The 13,911-nt window shown below is 41.0% G+C and overlaps 2 non-coding genes across 2 annotated transcripts; both read left to right on the top strand.

The window, feature by feature from the left end:
* The first annotated feature begins 10,396 nt into the window (after positions 1-10,396).
* On the top strand, positions 10,397-10,468 carry trnap-ugg (transfer RNA proline (anticodon UGG)). Its single transcript has one exon. It is a non-coding gene; the product is annotated as a tRNA-Pro (tRNA).
* A 1,774-nt stretch (positions 10,469-12,242) lies between these two features.
* On the top strand, positions 12,243-12,314 carry trnap-agg (transfer RNA proline (anticodon AGG)). Its single transcript has one exon. It is a non-coding gene; the product is annotated as a tRNA-Pro (tRNA).
* Positions 12,315-13,911: the final 1,597 nt, after the last annotated feature.

The raw sequence follows: 13,911 nt of genomic DNA, 5'->3' as shown, positions 1-13,911 counted from the left end.
TCATAACAACATGAGGAGGCTAAAAGCAAGAATTTTACTCCTACTTGAGCCATTTAGGGGGTTGCATGCCATTAAAAGAGATTTAAATGTTTTGTTTTACCTTCAAAATACCACCAAAATTAAAGAAACACCCACAGGCCTCGATTACATTCAGGATTGAGTCTTAATAGGCAAATATTAGAGTGCTAATATGCAAAAGTATGATGATAACAATACAGACACCTGACAAAATAAAGGAATAGTCGACATAAGGTGTCTTTGTAAGGTGATCTACCACCAAAATGAAATGTAGGTGTCAGTCGTAGTCTGCATTTAGTGCTAATTAGCAAATATTAGCATAATAACATGCAAAAGTATGATGGCAGCAATTCAGACAGGTGACACATTTAAAGTGAAACCAAGGTAAGGTGTCTTTGTAAGGTGTTGGACCATCATGTGCCACCAGAACAGCTTCAGTGTTCCTCAACAGGGAAGTTACTTGGATTTTACTGATAGGATGAAACACTATGCTTCCAAAATTCCTTCATTTGGTGTTATGATAATGTCAGAAGAGTGCTATCTGACATGTTGGACTAAAACCACCCATTGGTATTCGACTAGGTTGAGATCGGGTGTCTGCGAAAGCCATAGCAAACGGTCCATTGATCATTTGACACTCTTGAAAACCAACCAGTGACCCCTTGTGCCCTGTGGATGAAGAGTCCACTCCTATCAGGATAAAAATGTTTTATCATAGAATAAAGATGAACTCACGAAACAACCTAGCATTGATTTGCTGGGACCCTTCCCTGTAAGGGGAAAAATGGAGCCAAAATGCCCCCCATAGCATAACAACTGTTATTTCTGTTCACCGTTGGGGGCAAACATTTAGGCTTTCTATTAATTTGTTACTTATTTGCAGTAAACATTTTACCTCCTTTACCTCAGGGTGTTGCCCTTCATGTTACAGTAAGTACAGTAGTCTCATATGATTAATGACTATACATTTCTGATCATTATGATTTAGCAAAGCTAATCCGATGAGCTACTTAGCTGTTGTAGAATCTTAGCTCTGAAATATCTCACATTGTTTTCTAATAAAGGTTGTGTAGTGAGCCAGACATCCCACCCAATTGTGATCTGAAGTTGTCCTGAGTCAGGTGGGAGGTGAAGGCTGGGTCAAAGATGGCCAGCCTGAGTCACATTTCAAGGTAAAAATCAACAAACATGACTAAAGAATTTCCAGTTAAACTATTAATACGTAAAAAAAAAACTGCTCACACCCATGATTACTAAATAGCAGGAAGAATGTTTGTGACTGCAGTAGAGTGCAATAAAGATGATGCAACCACCACAACAACTCTCACTCAGTCAGTCACCTGAAACATTCATCTGAACGGGCTCATTTTGAATATGAATGTAAGGAAAGCTGAGAAAGAACATGTCACTATTAGCACCATTTAAACCAAAGTCAGCCTGGCACATTGACTTTAACTGGCCATTACAGAGGACACATTTAAATATTGGGAATCTTTGATAGGAACTCTATGAATGTACATGTACAAGTGCTTAGTGCATGTTAAATTAAATTACTACATCTCATAGCTGCTCACTTATTATATTCTCCAACGAAGAAAGTGAGATCCAAGGTCAGGAAGCACTAAATATTCTGAGAGTTGTGACACTCTTCCAACTCACATTAGCTGTAAATAAAGGAACAAACGGTGGGAAGTTTATTCAAATTAGGAAGTGTGAGCAGTTTTTTGCGTGTTAGCATTTCGGTGGAAACTGCAGCTGCGACGCCTTCTGTTCCTGATTGACGTTGAAGGGCTCCAGCATCTGTTGAACAATCCCGATATATGCTCTCCAGGATACAAGCAACTGGACTTCTATTTTAGGTTCTTAAAGATCTTTCACCTCTCATTCAAGAATGGAAGAAGCTGAGGAGAATTTAGACAGATAAATACTGGCCGTTATCTTTAGATTTCCCAAACAGTCAAGGTTATCCTGATCTTCCATCATTTATTATGATAATAGCTGCCGATTTCTTATATTAGCCTTTATGTCAAGGAAAGAAATGCAAACAGTTTTATCATTCATCTCACCAAGTAGAGATATCTTCGTCAATGTGTAGGGGAAATTAACTGAATCTGACAATATCAGAACCATGATCTTGAGATTCTCTATGACAGTGAAGCTGAAGAAATGTAAACATAGTGCCTAACAGTATTAAATGCCATTCTTTTATTCACTGAAGTGTTCACCTATAGTTGCCTTCTTGTCACCGTCTTGAACCAGGCAAATGTTGAATCACAGAGCTCCACTTCCAATTTTTCTTGTGACACAATGTAACATGGCAACAAATCTACGCAATGATGAGCTGCTGAGTAATTCTACAAGAGTAATGGGTGTGGAGATGTACGCAGAGCTGGATGCTGCTTCCAATTATGAATCAACACTTTTCTTTGTAATGACATTTCGTCACATAGACAAGCATTAAGGGTTGTTAGAAAGGTCTCGTTGTGCAGTTTCATGTGCTGCGTGCTACGCCACGCTGTAATAAATACAAAGTGATTCAGTCGAGAAGAAGGGATTTGAATTGGCTCAAAAGATTAACCACAGACAATGATTTTAACTAGGGGGATTAAAGGAGGCTTAACTCACTTTTGGAGTGTCCATTTCAGGAACTACAATTTTTAGCTTCATTTCTCAGTTTTTGAGGTTGCCCCTTGGTCATGCCTTTCTTCAAAGCTCAAAATAATCTATGAACAGACTGGACAATGCGTCTGCAGAGTGAGTGAAACTGAATCTGTTGTTGTGACTTCAGATCTTACTGCATTGTGTTACATTTCTCAGTGCCCACTGTTTCTGTGTCACGCTGATATAACAACCAATACACAGACACACACACACACACACACACACACACACACACTGAATACAGCTCAGCAAATAGCCTAGCTGACAGTCTGCACATGAACAAACAATAAATAACCAAATAATTTTTACTACTATGTTATAATGATGACCTATGATGACACATGGGACATTTATTTTTTTTGTTATTTTATGTTGTTGTATGTAAGGCTGCTGAACACTTAAATTTCCCTCAGGATTAATAAAGTATCTATCTATCTATCTAGCTAGCTAGCTTTTGTTGCATACAACACATATTCACACACTTTTGTTAATGCTCATAATGTGATGGACTTAATGCAGCACGTGAACATATTCAGTAGAAGCCCCTGCCAGTGACTGACTCAGTTCAGAGTACTGATTTTTAGGGTTAATTATAGTTATTTGCTGTTTTCTCATTCTTAACGGACAGAGGCTGAGACTAATATAACTGAAAAGGCAATATATGGATTTTTCATGAGCATGTTGCAGATGTCAAAATGCAGCCTCCGCTGAATGTGACACAAAAATGCATTAATAAAGGCAAGACAGAAAATCCATTTAAACCCCTTCAAATGTGTAAATGTAACAGTTTTTCTAATAGTTCTTGGGCAGTTTACCATAGAACTGCACTTAAACAAGAATTGGATTCTAAACCTGTGAAAAGTCACCTTAAAAAGAAGCAGTGAATTAATTTTAAAATGTAAGAGCAGTGCAACACACATCTTTTCCATTCTTCTGTTGCCTCCTTTTTTCATTTCCACTTCCTTTTACATACTCATGACTCATGATCAGAAATTAAGCAGAAGTGCAAACATTTTGCAAAAATGTGCATGAATGGTGAAAGTGCTTCTGGCTGACTGGAAAACAGAGACTGTCTCAGTGTGATGCTGAGCTGCGGAATGCTGGGATGGTCATAGTCGGGAAAACAAGGGCGCTGACTGACCTCGGCGTCCTGATCACACCACAGTGTCAACACAGTGACACATCGTCCTTTCACTCTCTTTTTGCCAGATGCTCTTAAAACACTACAACATTTTTATCCAATTGTCCAACCATCAAGTGGCAAACGGCGACTGTATTTTCAAAATAGAGACATTTTAAAAGGATCCTTTGGACAGTAAAAACTTGAAACATTGAGTGTCATATACTGGAATACCAGTGAGGCACCTACAATGCAAATATTGGCAGACAAAAAAACACTTGGAAAGTTTTCCAAGAGTCATTTTGACATATTTGGATGTGTCAGCACCATCAGAAATCCTACATAGCTCGAATAATGGACATGAATGAATTATTTGAATGTAACAAATTCAGCAGTTAAAGCCAAACATGTAATCAATTTCCTGCATTTACCTAAAAAGACCAGTGAGAGTCTGATTAGCAACGAAATGAAAATATGCCACCCATGTAATCTTTGCAGCTGCATATCACATCTATTTATTGAACAAAAGTAAGCATGCATGTTGTAACTAAATGAGTCTGGAACCTTGAATTAAATGTTAAAACAAAGACACACAGCTTCTTTCAATTTAAGTTAAAACCTCCAACAACAATCTCCAAACAAATTCAGTCTATATTTAATTGCTTTGAACCTTCCAGTGGGGAAAAGTGGAGAATTCAAGCAGACACAAATGCCTTCCAGTGAATCAGCATCTTTCATGTTTTCCCAAACTGCCAGACCTGATGGTCCTTCTCTGGTGTTGACTGAATCTAAAAATGAAGGAAAAGCACTGGTTGTTCGACAACTTTCTGTTTTAAGTGTGAGGTTTATGTCTGTATGTGTACAAATCCATAACTGTGTAATTTTTAGTGATATCTGCCAAGTTGTCCTTGTTAAATGAGTATTGTGTGGTTTTGCTGCAAGTGACTTTTTTGCCTGGATGCATTCAGTGAATTTCTGTGTCAATAGACTGTGATCCAAAGTCCATTGACTCTGAGTCTGGTATTCCCAGCACTCATTTCCTCCATTCCTGCTTCAAAAAAGTAAACAAGGGCCAAACATTTCCCATGATTGTAAGTCTTCCAGTCACTGACGGAACAAACTCAGGTTTGTTGAACTCCATGTGTGATCTGCACAGTGGTGGTTTTTTGCACAAGCCAACTAGGCGGCCGCCTAGGGCGGCAAACTCAAGGGGGCGGCATGATGAGGGGGGGGGGGGGGGAATCATTAAATACAATTCCCTTCATAAGCACGCAGCTGAGTAAGCATCCATTGACACTCTGATGGTGTTACGTTACATAACAAATGGCGCCCTCCTGAGGTCAAGACTCAGAGGTGCGCCCTCTGCTCTCTGACCGACGAGACTGTCTGCCACCCTCCAGCGACAGGGGGGGGGGGTTGCGCGGCTGCGGCGGAGACGGGCCGATAGTGTATATATTCCACTTCAAACATGATCTGATCAGGAGATCTCTGGAGTCCCATCCAGAGTCCAGAAGAACAGTGGAAGCGTGCTGGGTCCATAACCCAGTGGTTGATGGATCAAAACCATCCCCTGCTAGACCAGCATATTCACTAGTGATGCAACGGATCATCGTTGAGCCGTGATCCGTACGGATCGCTCTTCACAATTCAGAACGCATGTGGTCCGCTGATTGGTTGATTGAAAAAAAAAAACCACTGTCATTTAAGTCACCCATGTGGGAGCATTTTGGCCTCCCTGTAAAATACAGTGATGATGGAAGAAAGGTGGTGGATAAAACTGTAACAGTGTGTAGGCACTGTGGCACGAGAAAGCCGTATGAGAGTGGAAATACATCGAGCATGGCCACCCATATGAAGCGGCATCACCCGAATGTGTCAGTGATAGGAGCCAAGACAAAGGCTGCTCAACAGCCGCTGATCATTGTGGCATTTAAACAGCTGATCCGAAAATTGATCAAATCCGTGACACGATCCGAACCGTGAGTTTTTTGATCCGTTGCACTCCTAATTTCACTACAAACTCTGCACCAAGAGTTTCATTGGAATTGTCTCATGATCAGTGCACCCAGGTGTCAGCCATCATGGCCAATGAGCCACTGTCCCAGCTCCTAGCAACCAGCAACCAGCTGAACAGGAACAGGTCCTGAGGCCTCGGAGCTGTCACATCCCCCTCCTTAAGACTGAGGTCCCACCTCAGACCCTGGAACAAAGATATATATTAGACACAAAACAAATCATGCAAACCATTATGTCCATATCAAAAACAGTCCGTGCCATTTGATAACAACTCATGTAATCCATCACCGTTTTCATTTTCCAGTCGTTGCCCACCTGCCTGCCTTCCTCCCCACCAATCCTCATGACTCAGCAATTCTTGGATCCTGAGAAAGCATGTTCACTAATACATGAAACTGGGAAAGAAGAAAGACAAGTCAGGACAAGCAACCTTACAACTCTAAACAAAAAACATCCTAAGACCAAGGTGCACGAGACAAGGCATCTGCAACTACATTTTCTTGGCCTTTTATATGCCATATGTCCAAATTATAAGGTTGTAGAAATAAAGCCCAGCACATCAATCTCTGATTGGGATTCTTGAGCGAATGCAAAAAGTTAATGGATTATGGTCGATATACACAATCAGGCCAGAGCCTGACCCAACATAAACACTGAAGTGCTGAAGTCCCCAAATCAGCGCAAGTGCTTCCTTCTCTATGACCGAATAGTGTCTCTGGTACACTTTAAAATTCCTAGAGAAGAAGCTGACTGGCCTTTCAACTCCCTTTTCTTCAGTCTGTAACAGAACTGCCCCAGCCCCAAAGTCACTTGCATCAACTTGTAACGTGAATGGCAAGTCCAGCCGGGGAGCAGCAAGCACTGGAGCTGAAGACAGCATGCTCTTCACTTGGTCAAAAGCCTTCTGACAAAGTGGAGACCAAACATATTGAACATCAGCTTTCAACAATTCAGTTAGTGGAGCCACTACGGAAGCAAAATTTTCACAAAAGCTTCGATAATAACCTGCCATCCCAAGGAAGCGCAACTACCGTTTCTTTCTGTATGGAACAGGAAATGCCAGTATGGCCAACACTTTGGCATGCATGGGACAAACCTCCCCCTGTCCCACAACCTTGCCCAAATAAGTTACTGTGGCTTTTGCAAACTCACATTTGGACAGGTTGATTGTTAAGTGAGCCCAAACCAGATGGTCAAAGAGAGCCTGTACCCTCCTAAGATGGTCTTCCCATGTCTCACGATATACCACTACATCATCTAAGTAGACAGCACAGCCCTCCAGTCCACGCACAACTTTATTCATTAGCCTCTGAAATGTGGCAGGGGCATTTCGCTGCCCAAATGGCATAACGGTATGAGTATAAACCTGATGATGTCACTGTCATACAACGGGAGTTTGAACCCAAGCAGCAGGCAAACACAGGAAGGGAAGATTAATAAGGAAACAAAACAGATTCTTAAATAAGGAAGCAGGTGGGAAACAGCAGAGAAATTTAACTAAACAAAACAGACTAATCTAACAGAAAACGGACCTGAAGGCTGAGGTTAAATACAACATAAAACTAGATAAAATCAAAAGGGGAAGGAGGCTTACAGAGTCCAGTCCAGAGTCTAGCGAGACACAGTCCAAGGGGGGAAAACAGAGTCCGGGGAGTGACGTGCAGCAATGGCGAGCAGAGTGAAGCGGCTGGCAGGACGCGAGAGTAGCAGGGAGGGTGAGTCAATGAACCAGCAATCAGGTGTGAGTGGAGCCGGGCTTTTATCTGATGCTGATCAGTCATTTGCGCCAGCTGTGTAGAGCAGCACAGCTGATTGCCATTTGGCAGATGAGTCTGCTCTGAGGACTGACACAGGAGGACTGTGACAGTCACAAAAGCACAAATTTCCCTGGCTCTTTTAGAAAGGGCAACCTGCCAATAGCCCTTAAGGAGATCAAATTTACTGACATATTTGGCTGACCCCACCTGGTCAACACAATCTTCCATCCTCGGAAGAGGAAAGGAATCAAGTTTTGTTACTGCATTGACTTTTCGAAAATCAGTGCAGGGCCTATGAGTGGAATCAGGTCAACTAACTAAGACACAGGGAGAAGCCCAGCTAGAAGACGAGGGCTCAGCAATACCATGTTCCAACATATAGGATACTTCTGAGTCTAAAATTTTGCATTTTTCGGGAGAAACTCTGTAGAATCGCTGAGTGATTGGCTTGGCATCCCCCACATCCACATCATGTTCTACCAAACCAGTACATGTTGGAGTTGTTGGAGTGTCTGAAAACAAACTTGGGTAACTTTGAATAAGTTTAACCAACTTCTCCCGTTTCTCCTCATCCAAATGTCCCAGCAGTGTGTCCAACTTAGCTAAAGTTTCAGAATTTTTAAGTCTGGGTTGTAACAGCCCTCCAGACATTTTATCTTCTTCAAGTGCTGCCATGGAGGTACTGGCCAGCAGAACTGGACAATTTTGGGCTATCTCTCCTGTTGGAACACGAGCATAATAAGGTTTGAGCAAGTTTACATGACAGATTTTAGCCGACTTTCGTTTACTTGGCATTTGAATCAGATAATTCTGTTCTGACACCTTATGTAGCACATTACAGGGGCCTACAAATTTTGCCTGAAAAGGAGACTCAACAAGTGGTGACAGAACCAAAACCTGGACAGGTGTGAACGGTTGTGAAACCAACAACAATAATGACTGTGGAGCTGCCGGTTTACACAACAAATGATATGAATCTACAACAGCTGGAGTGACTCCAGATGTTGATGATGGTGAAACTTTCTGGTGATAGACCTCAGCACTGAGTTCCAGGAGTCTGATAAGAAATGTCGTAGCTCCCCTCCTCTGTTTACAGACTACTGATCCAGTCTGACATATGTGGCTTCTTCCACTCCTTTCTCAGGCCTTCTGTCTTCAAAAAGGTAACATGCAGATTGTCAAAAGAGACAGCTGATCTTACAAAATACGTACGGTTTCATGAAGTACACATGCAACTGGGATATACCAGTTTGATATTATATCACCCCTAAACTTTGACCAAAATCTGTAGAGTGAAATAACCTGTCATCTGTCGCAGAAACATATGAATAAAATCCATCCATTGATTGACTGATTTTGCCGCTCCTACATTAAAACACAGTTGGGTCATTCCATCATATCATCAAATTTTAAGGAACAGTTTCTGCTCCCTCAGTATGCATGATTACATGATTACGTGATGAATGACTGCAGATGGACAGATGGTTTTGAGAGAGGCGTGAAGGAAGCCATGTATGTCAAATTGGATCAGCCATCTCTAAACAGACGGGGAGGTCAACAACACCACTTATCCAGCACTTATAACTCAGTGATAAGGTCTCTCCCCAGAAAGCTTCGCCATCGTTAACACAGTGAGTCACTCCTGACATGGCAGATTGTCATGTCCTTTGTAAATGTTGTTTTTGAACCACTTGGATTCACAAACATTCACACTTTGAAGTATGTGAGTCTTGGATCATTAATTAGGCATGTGAGCTGGAGTTGCTTTAAAAATCTGCAACTCCTCATCAGTCCCTTACAAGTGAAGAAGCTCTTGGATGAGAGGTGAAACGTCTTCAAAAATCTAAAATAGAAGTCCAGTTGATTTCTGCTGAAGGTAAGGGGATTACCGTGGATGACTGAAAATCTACACAGACATATGAAGTTCGGAGGTTCATATAAGGGAAACATATACAACTGTAACCACAGTTCAACAGTTCAATTGCAGCACTTTGCTGCATGGAATTACAGATGTGAACTACACGTGTGGCTCGTTGGTCTTGGGGTTTGATTCTAGCTTAGGGTGCGAGAGATCCCGGAGGAGCCTCCCCTTTAATTTCAGGAAATCTGAACAGAACAACTAATATCAACCAGAAATCTTAAATAGCCGCGGTTTTCAACCGTGCTGTCACAAAAGTAGCATAAACCTTTGTGTATGCTTGTCAGATTCCCAGTAGCCATGCATTACTGTCTACAAAAACTGAAATGTTTGAAGCAATTACAGAAAAAAGAGAAAAGCCTCCAGCTGGTTGCTGTTCCTCCAGGAACATTGTGTCTGTCCACACAGCACAGGTGAAGCTTCTGTTAAGTGACAGTAGAGCTTGAACATTGATTTAATCAAATGTACTGAAGTTGAAGGAGTCTATGCAGAAAAATAACGTGTGAACAGTTTGAACAGTCCACCCTCCAACCTCGGAAGCACACAGAAATCCACACATAACATCTAATTTCAACTGAAAACCTGAGACTGTTGGGCCTTTCAACACAGCTGTGACAGAAGTAGCACAAATCCTGCCTGAACTCCTATTTTACCACATAACTATATTACGAAACCTTATGTGACTGCAGAAACTCAAATGTTTTTGTCAAAGAAAAAAGGAGAGGAATCAGTAAAACTACACAAAAAACATGGAGCGATTAAAAGAACATGACTAAAAAACAGAAGACAAAAAGGCAGAGATGAAAGGTCTGCTATTGTACTTACCTGCCTTTAAGCACTCTTTGTTTCAAACCCTGAAAACATGTTGTTGACACAGAGACATGTCCTTTCAAGCCATGTGTAGTTGGCTCGTTGGTCTAGGGGTATGATTCTCGCTTTGGGTGCGAGAGGTCCCGGGTTCAAATCCCGGACGAGCCCTTCAATTAACACCTGATGATTGCAGAAACCTAGAATGAATTGCTCATAGAAATGGGTCAGGAGTATCACAGGTTTTGCAAAATCAGAGGACAAAAAAGATGACATCCAACACAAATACCATTACGAAAAAGAAATGATGAAATGAAAATTTCAGATACTCAAACCAAACATAAAAAATGCTCCACCAGCTTGTGCTGTTGGACCAGACAACAAGTAGCCACAGAACCATTTAATCACTTTCATTAGTGGTCTTTGCAGAGACACTTGCAGACGTGAACAGCTGTACGTGTGGCTCACTGGTCTAGGCGTATGATTCTCACTTAGGGTGCGAGAGATCCCGGATGAGCCCGTTCTTTAACCTCTGAATGTCACAGAAAAATTGATTTCTACTGACAACCTGAAGTTGTAGGGTTTTCAACAGAACTGTGACAAAAGCAGCACAAACCTTGCCATGATTGTTGGAACTAATCAGTCACCTTGTAGCTGGTGTAGAGTAACCTTGCCCAGCTCCTGCTGTAAAGTTAAATCCTGCACAAATCTAAAAAAAAAACTGTCTAATTTCTGAGGAAAATTGAAATTTGCAGGCTTTTAAAATGGAATTGTTTCAAAAGCAGGACAGATTCAGCTAAAATGAAGCAAAACCAGGGATACAGTTTGTTTTTTGTAATTCCAAACAGGCACTCTTATTAAGGCATTTGTCAGCGATGTTTTTAGGGACCATCCATTTATGTAAATTGTTTTCATATTATATTATGATATATTGTTGTCATATTTTGTCATTTGTCTGACTAGTATGACTTTCCTTTGGGTATAGAAGATTCTAGGTTCAAATCCTGGATGAGTCTAGCATTTGGAGTAAAGGGACAAGTATTCCCCTGAATAGGATCAACAATTAGAGTCTACTGCATTATAGAACATTCCTACATTCACAAGAATAGGCGGTAAATGTTCCATCCACGAATCAAATACTGAGATCAAGAACTCATTGAGAGACTCACTGATTAGAAATAATAAAATGATTATTTGAGTCCTTACGTTCCCAGGAACAAGATGAATGTGTGATCGACAACCCGAAAACAAAAATGTTAAATACTGAAACTGGGATATGTAAAGGTTGAAATCAATGTGGATCTTGTCAGTAAGATTAGGAAAGACTAGCAGGGCTGGGCTAGGGCGATGCACGTTTACAAAACTATACATAAGCTGCGAAACCTCCCACATTTAAATCCTGGACAAGCACAATGTATTTATTTTCAGGATGTGTAAATGTCTCTGGGGCCAAACTTTTTGGTAGTTGCTAGAGGTACGGACCCGTACTTTCCATTTGCCAATCAGATACGCGAGATCTGGTCACGTGACTCCCGGTAGACGCTGGAGGTACGGACCCGTAGCATCGGTACTACAGGTACGGACCCTAAACCTGACCCTAACACTAACCCTAACCTTAACCTTTGCTTACCTTTCAACAGTTTGCAGTGGTTAGCAGCTTCTTGACTCGCGAGACTCGCGTACGGGTCCGTATCTGTCTGGCAAATGGAAAGTGCCGTATCCGTAGCCCACAGGCTACGGGTACGGGTCCGTATCTGTAGACACTACCAAACTTTTTAGGATTCAGTGTTATAATGCACAGCAAGGTGAATCCATAAAATCCCTCACCAGAGGGTGCTGTTGAATCAGATCAAATGTGGAGCCCCAAGTTGCCACATCACCACTTTGAGCGCTTCAATTGTAGGACTTTGCACACAGAAATGCAGATGTGAACAACTGTACATGTGGCTCGTTGGTCTAGGGGTATGATTCTCGCTTAGGGTGCGAGAGGTCCCGGGTTCAAATCCCGGACGAGCCCTTCCTTTAACCCCTGAGTGATGTACTAACTTAAACATTTCTATAAATAAAATGTATCTCCAACAGAACTGTCTTCTAAACAGGATTTGATTACTGTGTCAAAACAAGAATAACATTTCAGATAGACCAGGTTCTGTCTGTCAGAGTAAAAACTGTCAGAATACAGAACACTGACAGTAGATGCTGAATTTAAACCTTACTTAAACAAAGTTGCTGCCAGATTTAATGAGATGAAATAATCTTTATGGTATGAACAGCAACAGAGTTGAAGTAATCCTGTGACTCTGACCAGTGAACACAGGTTTCAGCTCATCCTAAACCTTCAACCAAAACTGAGCTAATGACAGAGCAACAGGTGCCTTGAGTTCTTCTTAACTTCTATTAAAAAATCACTCCATTATCATGGACTAACACAGAGAAAACACCGGTATGATTAGTAAAACTAAAAAATCAACCAACAAGAAGAGAAATAATGTGATTAAGCCAAAGATACACAAAGAGGCAGAGATCTTATTTGTCATACCCTGCCAGATACACTGTATTTGAGACTTGAAGAAAAACGAATTTCCACTGACAATCTGAAGTTGTCAGTCTCTGACGTCGAAGCAGTTCTATAGAGATACAGTGACCACCTCACTGCATACCTGCACAGTCTCTATGGTGGGTCTACTTGTGCTCACCTTATCACAATGCTTCGGCATGTTTACAGATGCACATATCTGACAAATTGCAGTCTAAAATTATATATTATTGTCAATTATTTTCTTGAAAACTGCAGAAAGAAATTTTAATGCCACTGAGAATCAAATTTAATAATTTTTTTAAATGCCATTTAAGGCCTTCATTTTTGCAAAATCAACTTGATGACTATTAATTAATGCTTTTTAATACCCTGCAGAAACCCTGTTGTATTTCTGCTACAACAGCAGGGATGAAGTTAAAGATGATAAATACAACTTTTGAATACTAAGAACAGAGAATAACAAACTACTTGACTATAATATATATTTGCAGACTGCAATTCATCAGATATGTGCATCTGTAAACATGCCGAAGCATTGTGATAAGGTGAGCGCAAGTAGACCCACCATAGAGACTGTGCAGGTATGCAGTGAGGTGGTCACTGTATCTCTATAGAACTGCTTCGACGTCAGAGACTGACAACTTCAGATTGTCAGTGGAAATTCGTTTTTCTTCAAGTCTCAAATACAGTGTATCTGGCAGGGTATGACAAATAAGATCTCTGCCTCTTTGTGTATCTTTGGCTTAATCACATTATTTCTCTTCTTGTTGGTTGATTTTTTAGTTTTACTAATCATACCGGTGTTTTCTCTGTGTTAGTCCATGATAATGGAGTGATTTTTTAATAGAAGTTAAGAAGAACTCAAGGCACCTGTTGCTCTGTCATTAGCTCAGTTTTGGTTGAAGGTTTAGGATGAGCTGAAACCTGTGTTCACTGGTCAGAGTCACAGGATTACTTCAACTCTGTTGCTGTTCATACCATAAAGATTATTTCATCTCATTAAATCTGGCAGCAACTTTGTTTAAGTAAGGTTTAAATTCAGCATCTACTGTCAGTGTTCTGTATTCTGACAGTT

The sequence above is a fragment of the Acanthochromis polyacanthus genome, chromosome 8 (genome assembly GCF_021347895.1).
Source record: "Acanthochromis polyacanthus isolate Apoly-LR-REF ecotype Palm Island chromosome 8, KAUST_Apoly_ChrSc, whole genome shotgun sequence".
NCBI lineage: Eukaryota > Metazoa > Chordata > Actinopteri > Pomacentridae > Acanthochromis > Acanthochromis polyacanthus.
The sequence above is the reverse complement of the archived record's forward strand: the minus strand, read 5'-3'. Positions and strand labels throughout refer to the sequence as shown.